Source organism: Armigeres subalbatus, chromosome 2 (genome assembly GCF_024139115.2).
Source record: "Armigeres subalbatus isolate Guangzhou_Male chromosome 2, GZ_Asu_2, whole genome shotgun sequence".
Taxonomy (NCBI): Eukaryota; Metazoa; Arthropoda; class Insecta; order Diptera; family Culicidae; genus Armigeres; species Armigeres subalbatus.
In genome coordinates, this window is record NC_085140.1 from 64,824,913 (window position 1) to 64,838,002 (window position 13,090).

Here is a 13,090-nt window from a genome sequence, read left to right on the forward strand (position 1 = left end):
CTCGTATGGCATAATCCATTGGAGTACAATAGATTGTATGGTAAACAAAATAATCTATTGTACGTTTAATGTAGTTTTTCAACGGCCATAAAAATCGTTTATTGTGCTTACTTTAAATGCACAATAAATTTAACTGTTACCAATACATTCTATATTGTTTTTATTATTCGCTTATGTTTTGTATTGCTCATTCCAAAACTAAATATATTATACAAGTATTCTAACTGGGTGATCAGAAAATCCGTCGTGAAGAAAAAATTATATAATTTTTAAACATTTAATTTGTTTATTGTATTAATTAAATGACAAATGAATACAATATAGTAACAAAAAGTTTAATTATTAAATGAAAAAAAAAAGTTTTATCAATTTTAAAATAAATACTTTTTATTTCAGGTCTTTAAATATTCATGTTTTGACCAGGTTGAATTAAAAATATAAAAGGAACAAAAACTTTTGCATATTATTTTACTCGAAGATTGGCTGGATTTATTTGAGCGTGTACGTTTTGTTTATGATTAGTGTAATGAAAAAATGAAACTGATGGTGTGGTGCAGGAAGTGTCCCTTCATAACGGATTCTAGAAGTGGGCAAGCGGCGGATCATAGGCTGCTGTATCGTGGTGAGTATCTATTGTCGGCGTAGCACCAACTTAGAATTCGGAAGTCGGGACTTCCGAACCGAACTTTCTCCCGTTGTTTTATTTGTCAAACTAATTGATGCGTTGTTTAGCGCATCTTTAGGCGAATCTAGCGCACTATTTCCGAAGTTGGGAAAGTTGCCTGTATCTGGAGAAAAATCCAACTTCGGTATAAAAATCGGTCTAACTTTTTTCCGGATAGACAATATAATGTTAACATCATAATACCGGATGATTTTGATGCGAAAGAACTTTTTAAAGTATCTTTAGGAAGGGGTTCTTAATTTCCACCGCTGAAGCAGTTCGGAACATTTTTGTTAACATGTATTCTTGTTCCTTTTCAGGAGGAAGTTAATGGTAAGACCACGTAAGACAGAATATCGTTCGGCAGCTATTATTGGCTTATCTTACCAATTAGAAACAATAATAGCTGATACAGGTAACTTTTCTTTTTTTCTCGAAGTACTTTTTGTAAGGAACTGACATGCTTTTATAATTTACATTTTTTACAGGTTCACACATAACCTGATGTGTTAGAGACAACGACTAACTTCGATTCACCCACTCAAGAAAAAACAAGTCGTATATAAGTCTTATAGGAGACATATCAAACTCCCTTTCCTGGTGGCTGAAATTACAGCGTGCTCAGCGAGTATAGCGAGGTGCATCATCGGCGCATTTGATTTTAACGTAAACGCATCAGTGACTAAGCAACAGCAAAGCGCCAAACAACAATACTAACACATTAAATTTAGGATAGAATGATAACTAATTTGAAATCGATCAAAAACTGAATTAAAACAAAATTTAAATTGAATGCAAATTTAATTGAAATATAATTAAAATGAATTGGAATTAAATTCAAATTCAAATTATTGTTGAATCACATTGAATTGAAATTAAAGTTAAATTGAGATCAAACTGATTGAACATTAAGCTTATATTAAAATAAAATTAAATTGAAATCATATCGATAAAATAAATTGTAGGACATAAAGTTGAATTGTATTTCTATTGAAATATTAGAGTAAAATGTATTCTAAATCATATTATATTCATACTGTAAAACAATAAAAAAAAGTGAGAGAATACATTCAACGTACATTATTTTCTATTGTTTCGTCCCTCTAAATCGTCCCATTGGAGAACCGTTGAATCAATTGTTTTGCTCTGAAAAATGTATGGAAAATTTTCGACTTTTTAATTGTAAAGATACATAACAACCCATTTTTTATTGTAAAAGTCCCATTTACCATTCTTTTTATCGTGGAAAACCATTATTTCCTATGTGATTTAATTGTTAAAATTCCATTATATTCAATGGTAAATCCTTTGTTTTAGATGGTGTTGTTACAATAAAATATTTGATATTTTAATTATATTTTTTATCCGGGTTGGCAGTTAATTTATAAACAAGCAAATTGTGCTCAATGACTTTAAAAAGTAATATTATTTATTGAGCAGTTGCAACCGATTAAAACATTATGCCGATACGACATGTTTTGTAAATTGAGATATTGTTACGACCCAAATTATAAGCTTTATGTTTATTCGAGTGTATGCCACAAATCCAAATTTGAGCTAAATGATTAGGCTAAAGAAGGACTCGATAATAAATTACTTTGATGTTTCCATGTATTTTAGTTAAATACACTTGGGTCATCTCATGTGCGTTTTTTTTATTTAACTCATCTATTTTTACGTAGATTTTGGGATATACACGTTTTTACGCAGATTTTCCTCATAGATTTATCACGCGATTTATCGAAATCGTCAAAAAATACGTGAAAACTTCAAAAAACCTATCTCAGTTTAAGTCGTTTTTACGCGGATTTCGGGATAATTAGAGATGGCATATTGTATGGAAACTATAAAAGTAGGTATACTCATGACATTCTTTTTCTCAAGAGAATAATAAAACATTTATTCTTTTCCCGCAGAGAAATAATAACAAATATAATTAAAACTTTCAGCAAGAAATAACTCTCGAACAACATTCGAAAGCTATAAAGGTGACGAGTGTTCTTCATTCGACTTGAGTCGTTTTTCACAGAGTCTATTATATATAGAGTTGCGCAAAGAGTGAAGCCAAATCTACCTATTGAACTGTCAAACCGTCTACCTATCGAGCAAAGTAAACAAATGCTTGTTGGTGAGGCGGAAGTATTGTTATCGTCTAATGATTATTATGGCGAATTAAAACGCATGAATTGAAATGTATTAGATTTGATCTAAAAATAGCTTCAAAAAACATCAATTCATTCCCCACTCTGTGGGTGACTAGGTTATCGAATTAAAAAGCTTTAGAAGTGAACGCTCCCGTGAAGTCACTTGAAGGGTTGAACAAAAGTGAAAGTTGGCAGCAGAATAACAAGAGCATCATTCAGAATAAGTGTAACAAGATCCTCTTTGCGTAACTCTATATAATAGACTCTGGTTTTTCAGTGTGCTAACGAGTTTCCATAATGCCAAAACATCTCGTTATTCTTGTACCTCCTCGAGCATACTCGAACGATGAGTCGTTTTCGAGATCGAATTATTGAAACCCGTAATGCCAAACATGTTCGACTCGATAGAATTACGTTCGAATCGAGATGCACAATGCCACCCCAGTACTATCAAGCGTCATGATCTATCTACTCGGCCTCTTCTACGGCGATGGATCACTCAAACTGTATGGAGCCCTCGACTGATCACTCGCTGAAGTAAGAAACACAAAGGTGATGAAGGCTATTCAACAATCCTGACACGGATGAGGGTCGTCGAGTGTAATTCCATCGCCGGGAAACTCGCTGTCGGAGTAGGATAAATCTGCCACCGGGGATCATCTGAGTAGCCCGTGATTTAACTGGGAGCTGAATGGCACAATGATTAGAAAAGTTCAGTTTCGGGAAAGTTTTCGCCTAAGCTGAAAAGATTTTGACGCGTTAAATAATCGGGTTTGGGTAGTCGAAGCGCTATTTAACTGGTCGCTATGCTCCACCCGGAATCTCTAACCGATTTCGGCACAAACCGGCTTCACGTTGACGTGAAGAAGTATTTCGGATTGGTCGTCAAACTAGGTGAGATTTTAGTGTTAGTTACGCGATAAACTTCCACGGAGATGGGTCGTCGGCTTCGGGGAAGCTCTCGCTGCGGGGACTCAGGACCGTCAGGACTAACTGAGTAGGTTGCGACTGCACTTTCAACTGGTTGACTGTGATTGATAAGAAGCTATCTGCACATAGTTTTAGCTTTCCTTGACAGATGTGCAGAAAACTATTACCATGAGCCTCCATCATGTCCTCAGGAGGGGGTGCAAGCTAGTTTAAAAAAAACCTGTATTGAAGGTACTATCCACGGATCCTATATAAGATATGTAGGTTTTATGATTTAATTGATTACTAAAACTTGAAGAACTCCAGCAAGATTGACACATTCCGATTCCCTGAGCTTTTCTATTTTCTCTCCCCACGATTAATGTTTTCGTACAATAATTTCACAACGTATAACCGTTTTTGGTGGGGAAAATTCATTTCATTACTCCTTGCATATTTTATTATATAGATAAGAACGAATAAACCAGTACTTTCAGATAGCACTCCTTCTAGGCTTTGAGCCACATGTAATTAAACTCGATTCTGTGCTGTTTGCACTGCGCACGAGCCGAAACAAAAAATCTCATGCAAATGCTGACCGCACGCCGGCACGACTCTAACGTAGCAGCAAACAAACAGTTTGCTTCATCGGCAAAAAATATCACGATGTCGCGTACTGTTTCGGTTTGTTTGGTGCATGAAATTTGGCTGGATAAAATGTGAATATTCACATAATCAGAGTGTTTTAACGTACATTTCCCAACACTGGTTCAGACCAATTGGTCTGCCAGGCCAAAACGCCTAGTATGCACTAAAACAAACTAGAAGCAACTCAACATATCCAGACTAGCCCCTGAAGCCCTTGCGTATCCCTTTCTTTGCCAATAAATCCTGAAGTAAATGGCATCTTGTGAAATTTAAAATGTCACAGGAAGGTGATCAGAGTCAAAGTCAGCATGAGTTACCAATTGGCCACACAGCTGACTTGCATCAGTTAAAACCAAATCAATTGTCGAAGGATTGCGAGTGGATGAAAAACAAGTTGGGCCATTGGGATATTGAATAGTACCTATAATATCCCACAGAACAATCTTCAGATAAAATTTTGCCGTTGGAATTGCTTTGAGCATTATTCCATTAACGGTGTTTGGCATCGAAGTCACCAATTACGAAGAATTTAGGTTTGTTAGAATTTGAAGATCAGCTTTCAACGAATTCTTTTGCTGCCCATTGCACTGAAAAGGCAAGTAGGCTGCAATGAAGGCAAATTGTCCAAAATTTGTTTCAACAGAAAATCCCAAGGTTTCAAAAACTTTGGTTTCGAACGAAGAAAATAATTTATGTTTGATACGTCTATTAATGACAAAGGCGACCCCACCACAGCTACAGGCGCTGTCAAGACGATCATGTCTGTAGATAAAATAATTTGGATCTCTTTTAATGGAGAGTCCTGGGGTGGCATTGTGCATCTCGATTCGAACGTAATCCTATCGAGTCGAACATGTTTGGCATTACGGGTTTCGATTCGATCTCGAAAACGACTCATCGTTCGAGTTTGCTCGAGGAGGTACAAGAATAACGAGATGTTTTGGCATTACGGCTACTCGATAGCACACTGAAAAACGACTCAAGTCGAACGAAAAACACTCGTCACATTTATAGCTTTCGAATGTTGTTCGAGAGTTATCTCTTGCTGAAAGTTTTTAATTATATTTGTTATTATTTCTCCACAGGAAAAGAATAAATGTTTTGTTATTGTCTCTTGAGGGAAAGAATGTCATTAGTATGCCTACTTTTATAGTTTCCAGGCAATATGCAATCTCTAATTATGACTTCAACTAAAATCGGTTTTTGAAGTTTTCACGTATTTCTTGACAATTTCAATAAATCGCGTGGAAAATCTATGAGGAGAATCTGCGTAAAACGTGTATATTCCAAAATCTACGTAAAAATAGATGAGTTAAACAAAAAAGCGCGCATGAGATGACCCAAGTGCATTTAACTAAAACACATGGAAACATCAAAGTAATTTATTATCGAATCCTTCTTTAGCTTTAGATTATTTAGCATAAACTCGAATAAACATAAAACTTATAATTCGTGTGGTAACATATCAATTTACAAAACATGTCGTATCGGCATAATGTTTTAATCGGTTGCAACTGCTCAATGAATAATATTGTTTTTTAAAGTCATTGAGCACGATTTGCTTTATAAATTAACTGCGCTAATAAAATCCCTTTTATTGGCAAAAATCTTAAGTAATAACGGTTATGTGTGTTTCCACATATATGTTATGCGAATTCACATAGCCATTATGTGGGAAATGCTATAGTCAAAATTTATTTGTGCCACACATAATGGATATGATTGGATTTTTGTGAGTGTGCCAATTCATGCTATGAAGGATGCCTTTCCAACAGGCAACATGCTACACGCAGATGAAATTACTCTTATTCTCTCTGTTTACTCACATTCGCCATGCGCTGAAGGCTGTCTCTCCAGCGGGCGGCATACTAAACACGGAGACAGCTATCTCTTATTCTCTCTGTTTACATTTAGTTTGACAGAACATACTCGATTAAACTAGTACAGCACCATTCGAAATCTTGTACTGCGACTGAATGAAGTCGAACGAAATACATAATGCCGCAATTTTTTCGAAACGAATCCGAAAACTTACGAATCGAGTGATTCGATTCGAGATGCGCAATGTCACCCCTGGTTTTGAATACGTTTCAGTTATAATGGCAATATGCACATTATGAACTGTAAGGAAGTTGAATAATTCATCTTCCTTACCCTTTAGAGAGCGGGCATTCCAATTTAGAACTTTCACACAATTATTTGGATCCATTAAAACGGAGTCCGATAACAATTGTTTGTTATTCCAACCTGAACAGCTTTAGGTATGGTATTTGCTTTGAACATTGCATCAATCATGTGATGCAATTGTTCAGTTAAAAAATCAAAGTCGGAAGCAGACATGCTATCTGAATCGGCAACATGACCGTTATTTTCCGTTGGGACATGGGTATAAACCTCATTTTGAGAAGAGAAATTTTGTCTACCAGCAGCGATGTTTGCATACGTGGATACATTGGAGAAATTGGAATTTAATGAAGTGCTTGCTTTTGCGTTGAGGAGCAGCAAAATTTGTTTGTGAATTGTGGTGGGTATGAATTGCTCGACCGGTAACTGGTTTCAAATTTTGAGCGTTTGAAAAATTTTTACCCGTCGAATTTGGGATCCGATTGGAATTTCCCGTCATCAATTTTGCACGGAAATTCAAAACTTTTTGCGTGAAGGGCATTCCCAGAAATTGGATTTATGATTACCCCCCTAATTTGCGCACTTAAATTTATTGGAATCTTCTCTCACAGGACATGCGTCCTTGGCGTGAGAGGTTCCACCACAAATTATGCATTTAGCATCCATGTGACAATGTTTGGTCCCATGACCCAACTTTTGACACTTACACTTTTGAAATTTCAATTTTAATCTCATCCAGTGATTTATCATCACTGGGGAGACCTTTCAAGAGGACTTTAAACAATCGCTCAGTTTTGTCGTCGTATGTGAAGAATTCATGGCGCTTCTCAGTTAAATACTGAAGAAGACGTTTGCGATCGTCAAAGGATCCCGGCAAAACGCGGCAGTCACCCTTCCTGGCAATCTGAAATAAAACCTTGATCCCCTGAAGGTTACTCAAGATTTCATTCCGAAAGCCAGAAAACTCGGCAATAGATACCACAATTGGCGGAATCCGTTGTTTCTTCGCATGAATCGAATCACCTGAGCTAGAGGTAGATTCGATTTTCTCAAATTCGTTATTAATCAAATCGAACTGATTGCTCAGTTCGATAGGAAAAGAAATAATGTGAACATTAGAGTTAGAAGGAATATCTGAAGTCTCCAGCTTCCTTCTATTTTTCACCAGTCGATTTTATGGGTCGTGAACTACAAATGCAACATATGGCATCTCGAATATAATTCTTATCTGATTACATGTCATCCAGTGAAATCTGTCCTGGATATATTATTTCCTCGGGTCCTCTGTATGTTATTCTGGGCTATAAATTATCAGACATGAGCCAACCGAGTATTGAAAATCTCTCTAATAAAGGCAAAGGCGTTCTTAGTTTGGGAAGATTCATCACCGTGAGATTCTTGTTTGATTTTTTCATTGGATCCTATCGATGAGTGCACAGTGCACACGCACTAAGCTCAAAGTAGAAGAAAGCAATCGAATGCAATGAAGAATAGAACCAAAAGATATCGCAAGCAAGCGATAAGTTCGATTTTTGCCGTTCTCGTACACCAAAGTTGTACCGAAAGGCTATATGATTGCTTCAAAAAAGAACTTCTGATAGACCCATAGTGTTATATGCTGATCAACTCAGCTCGACGAACTGAGGTGATGTCTGTATGTGTGTATGTATGTTTGTGTGTGTATGTGTGTGTATGTGTGTGTGTATGTGTGTATGTGTACAAATTTTGTAGACACACTTTTTAGAACTTAGCATTATCCGATTTACTCGCAACAAGTTGCATTCGACGGGGAATGCGGTCCCATTGTTTGCTATTGAAAATTGGCTCGATCGGACATTGCATTTCGGAATTATTGAAAAATCATTCACCTGTCATAAGACGAGTTTATACAACCCCATTGAATTCCACCACTTAATTGTATCTTGACAGATACGTATTTCGACCTCAAAAGTAAGGCCGTCTTCAGTGTCTCATAGTTGACTCGACTTCGAGTCGAGTCAAGTACGAGACACTGAAGACGGCCTTACTTTTGAGGTCGAAATACGTATCTGTCAAGATACAATTAAGTGGTGGAATTCAATGGGATTGTATAAACTCGTCTTATGACAGGTGAAAACATTCCACTAAAAAGCTCAAAATAATTTTCTTATCGAAAAATCATTGTTTTTTCCCAAGGGTCCCCCCTTGGAAAAAAAAATTCAAAACCGAAAAAAAAATTTTTCCCGGGAACGGTGGCAATGCATTTTAAATAATGCAAAAACATGTAAAATTATCGAAAAAATGTGATCTATTTTCCTAAAGAGCTTTTTTGATGTGATTTTTTCAATATATTTTATAATGCACGAGAATGGCACCATCACTGCTAGGTGGATTAATCTGGGTTTTTTAATTTAATAAGAGGTAAATGGGGCCCTCCTTAGCCGTGCGGTAAGACGCGCGGCTACAAAGCAAGGCCATGCTGAGGGTGGCTGGGTTCGATTCCCGGTGCCAGTCTAGGCAATTTCCGGATTGGAAATTGTCTCGACTTCCCTGGGCATAAAAGTATCATCGTGCTAGCCTCATGATATACGAATGCAAAAATGGTAACCTAGCTTAGAAACCTCGTAGTTAATAACTGTGGAAGTGCTTAATGAACACTAAGCTGCGAGGCGGCTCTGTCCCAGTGTGGGGATGTAATGCCAATAAGAAGAAGAAGAAGAAGAGGTAAAAATATGCAGAGGGCCATCAGAGAACACTATTAATTGAAATCGCTGCTATTTTGCCTAACGTCCACCCAGGAACGGCTTGGCTGATAGCGTTGGAACTATCATACCAAGACAGGCAAAATAACAGCGAATTCAACCTGCACATGTATTGTTTGGCGTTTGAAAACAGTTGTAGTGATCAGTGGCATATTTTCAGAGATGCAATACGAAAAAATATGCCACTGATGCATGCATCAGATACAACTGTTCAATTTCTTTGCTGAGTCAATCTTCCTGCTGACGGTTTTCCCTTTCTTCTGTTCTTGTTTTGTAATTAATTTTATTTAAACAATCGTGAACTCTGGCGACTTCCCGAATAGAACTTTAACACAATCGATGAAAGGCAGTTTTAGCCTTTTTGGTTTAGTTCCCCTGGCGAAGCAATTGTCATAGACGAGTAACTGGAACACACGTGTTCACGAACATGTTCAACTTTTGGCATGTCAGCTGCACTCAACTAAGTTGATCAATTCACTAGCCCAGTAAACACAAAGCATAAGTGTTGATAAAAAAAAAACAAACAGAAATTTGAATAATGTATTGTTATCAAAAATATCCTGTTGTCACCATTTGTGGTAAATTATTTTTCCTTTGCATTTAATTTCTTTGTAATCTTCATTATTTGCTGTACATATTCTAGCTTCTATCGAAATATTGCAGACTTTACCTATTCACTTCCATGCGTGAATAAAACAAATAGATTAATAACTAACTTCAAACTAAATTAACGTTGGGTGGCCAATGTGAGAATCACGCTTATAACTGCGCAGTTACGTTCATCGCTCTAAAACTACCGGAAACTAAATCAACTCAACTGTTTAGATTTTTATAACACAGCTCATACTGCAATAAACAAAGGAATGAAATACAATTTGCTCATGTTAAAATAATATCTGAAATCCATTTATTTTTCAATTCCGATAGGATTATGGCGAAGTGCAAGTAAAACTGGAAATATTATCCTAGTGTCGTTCGAAAATTATATTCAGGGATAAACCGCTGTCTGGGTGATGCCAGCTTCCGAAGGTCTCGAGGGCTCTGCTAGTTTTATTGATTGGTGAAGCGCTAATTGGATTGTTTTCGGAAAAGAAGCTTATCATTTCGTCCGTGAAAGTCATTTTAAATATACCAACAACGCAATTCGTGACCTGCTCCAACAAAATCCCCATTTTTTTTAACACCGGTGTGTTATCTTCGCTGTCATCACGCAATGTATGCGGGGTGGAAAGACATATCTTTATCCGTACGCACTTCTCAAGCTTTTCGATGTTCTCCCACATTACAATAATCAATTTCAAATTGCACGTTGAAATCAAAATATGATCTAACGCTGATAATTTTGATGCTATTTTTCTTGTGCATTAAAAAACACAATAATAAACAGAATAATCACTCGAAGCTGAGAAGCAAAACGTATGTTTCTTTTCGTACATATACCTACTTACAGAGAATGAAAAATCAAAAATTAATTACTTTTCAAAGTTTTTCTAATAATATCCAAATTTAGAATTACGAATAATGATTACAATATGAACTTTCGACTGAGCTGTGCATAGAAGACCATTTTCCCTAATTGTAGTCCAGATATGAACTTTTCGCAATGAGTGAGCTTCCCTTGTTTCATGAAAGATCCTGGTCGATTATCATTACACTTGGGGTGATTTCGGGAATTATCTTTTGAACTGACGTCATTTTATGGGTATAAATGTTTCCCTCAGTGCACTGCCCACTTCAGTCCTAAATCCAAGATGTAAAGTGAACAACTGAGTTGCAGCGAGAGGGCAACTGTGCCCTGCCCTCAACAGTAAAATCATTGCAGTGGACGGAACCGCCCCGTAATAAAGGGGCACATTTTGATGGCAACATCCGCCGCGATGAATTTCGTCCCAATTTCGCTATTCTGTTGAATGGCATCCGAGTGCATCCAGAGCACCGTTCTGCGAGAAACGGAAAGTGCGAACCCTTACACCAGTGGAAATCGTGTGCGAAGCGAAAGCTGACTCGGGCGTGTCGGAAATGGATGGAGTTCGTTAGTTTCATTTCGGCAGAGTGGCATTCATTTGTCAGACCCTTGAGACAACAACATTCGCAGTCCCGGAGAGTACCGCTTGGGTGCCCATTTTCGCGACGTAGCAGATTAGAGTGCCGGTCCCACTACGGAACATTTGCTGAAGTGAATTCTGTTGAGTCGCTTGATTCCGGAATTCGTTCACACTTTCCTCATCTACAGTTGAATCACCCATCTAACAAATGTGTTTGGAAAACCATTCTTGTACTAAACCAAAAATGCGGTCATAAAAACAGACACAATCAGCCACACCTCCATCATCTTTGAATTGAACGACCCCTAGCCCGTTCAGGTAAAAACAATCACGCGGAATACAATCGTCGTTAACGTCGTTAACAATCGTCGTCCGATCAACAGAGATACAAAACTTCAAAGATTGGAGTGTGGGCTAACTTGTTTACTTGCAGTTAAAATAAACCTGATTTTTCCACCATTGCCTTCCTCCCAGGAAAATAAACATAAGTTTTATAAGTTTCATAAGTCCAGGTTTTCCTCCCCCTGGTGCATCGTCGATAGAAACACTGTCATACGAACTGGGTAGGAGTCGATTCGAGCTACGGAGTCAACGTCATTTGGACTGAGACTAAGGTGAAAGAAAAGGAAAAAAAAATCTGTAGAGCTTTTGCTCCAGAAGACCAAAAAAATATGAATTGAATAAATTTGTACTGGGCTGAAAATATATTTTACAAATGGGTTTCATCATCCGAAATTCATAAGCATAAAAACGAAAAAAAAATTAAGATCTCTTTTGTTGTTTTTCACAAAATATTAAATTTTCTTGAAATTCTGTAATAAATCGTAGAACTTCCTGGGAAATCGTGCAAAGGTGGTTAAGTTCACTGCACGGAGCTGCAAGACCCCAATGTTCCTTATTTCACATCTATTTTTGATCCAAGTTACAAATAAGTGACATAACATAACATATTTGAATTTTTTCCGATACTCGTGTTATGTGAGCTCTGCACGATGTTAGGATTTAGATCATATTCTTCAAATTGCTTACTAATAACCTCAGCTACGAGCGTCAGGTAATAGATTAAACAATATTAGTCTGATTTACAATTTTCCAAGGAACCGAATGGAGTTATTTTTGTCCACCGCACGACTTAAAAAAACTAAAATTTGTCCCACGTTCTATTATTTGTAATTATGTATTACACAAAAGACCAAGGTCTTCCGGGAAGCATGGCAAATAAGGGGCGTTGGAGTAAAATGAAGTATTGCAGCTTCGTGCAGTGAACGCAATTCGCCCATACCGAATCAAGATTCTGAATACATTCGCGTTATGACCATTTTTTGTGCGATGCTTCGACAATATTCGACCGAATTTTGTAAAGTTAGATCAAAGATCTTTCCGGTATTGATCACCAAAATTTTGGTTATAATTGATCGATAAATGAAGTAAAATGAAGTGAAGTTTCCGAGATTCCTAGGATGTATTGGCGTTGCTAGATTCATGACTATTAGCAAAGGTTTAGCAACTTTAGAATGCAGAAGTGAGAACAAACCTAAACCATAAATTAACTAGAATAAAATCTGATTCAAAACTACTTGTTGCCTTAGTGGTGTAAATTGTTTCATCTATAATATTTCCCTTCTATAAACATTATTTAACACATCAAGACCTAGTCATTCTAAACATGACAAAACCATGTCAACCGCATATGTTCGCACAGTAATACAAATTAGCTAGCACCCGCCTTCTAATATAGAATTTAACATTGATTAGCAGGAAAAAACACCATTGAGAAAACAACAAAACTGCGTCATGGAAAAAATGGGAAAACCA

General features: G+C 36.9%; 1 protein-coding gene and 1 long non-coding RNA gene across 2 annotated transcripts in view; both read left to right on the forward strand.

Moving 5' to 3' along the window:
- Window positions 1-13,090, forward strand: part of LOC134214466 (opsin Rh4) — a 371,396-nt gene that overhangs the window by 309,935 nt on the left and 48,371 nt on the right. The gene's annotated exons all lie outside the window — the stretch shown is intronic.
- On the forward strand, window positions 506-1,196 carry LOC134214467 (uncharacterized). Its single transcript, XR_009979798.1, has 3 exons — window positions 506-622; window positions 985-1,079; window positions 1,153-1,196. It is a non-coding gene; the product is annotated as an uncharacterized LOC134214467 (long non-coding RNA).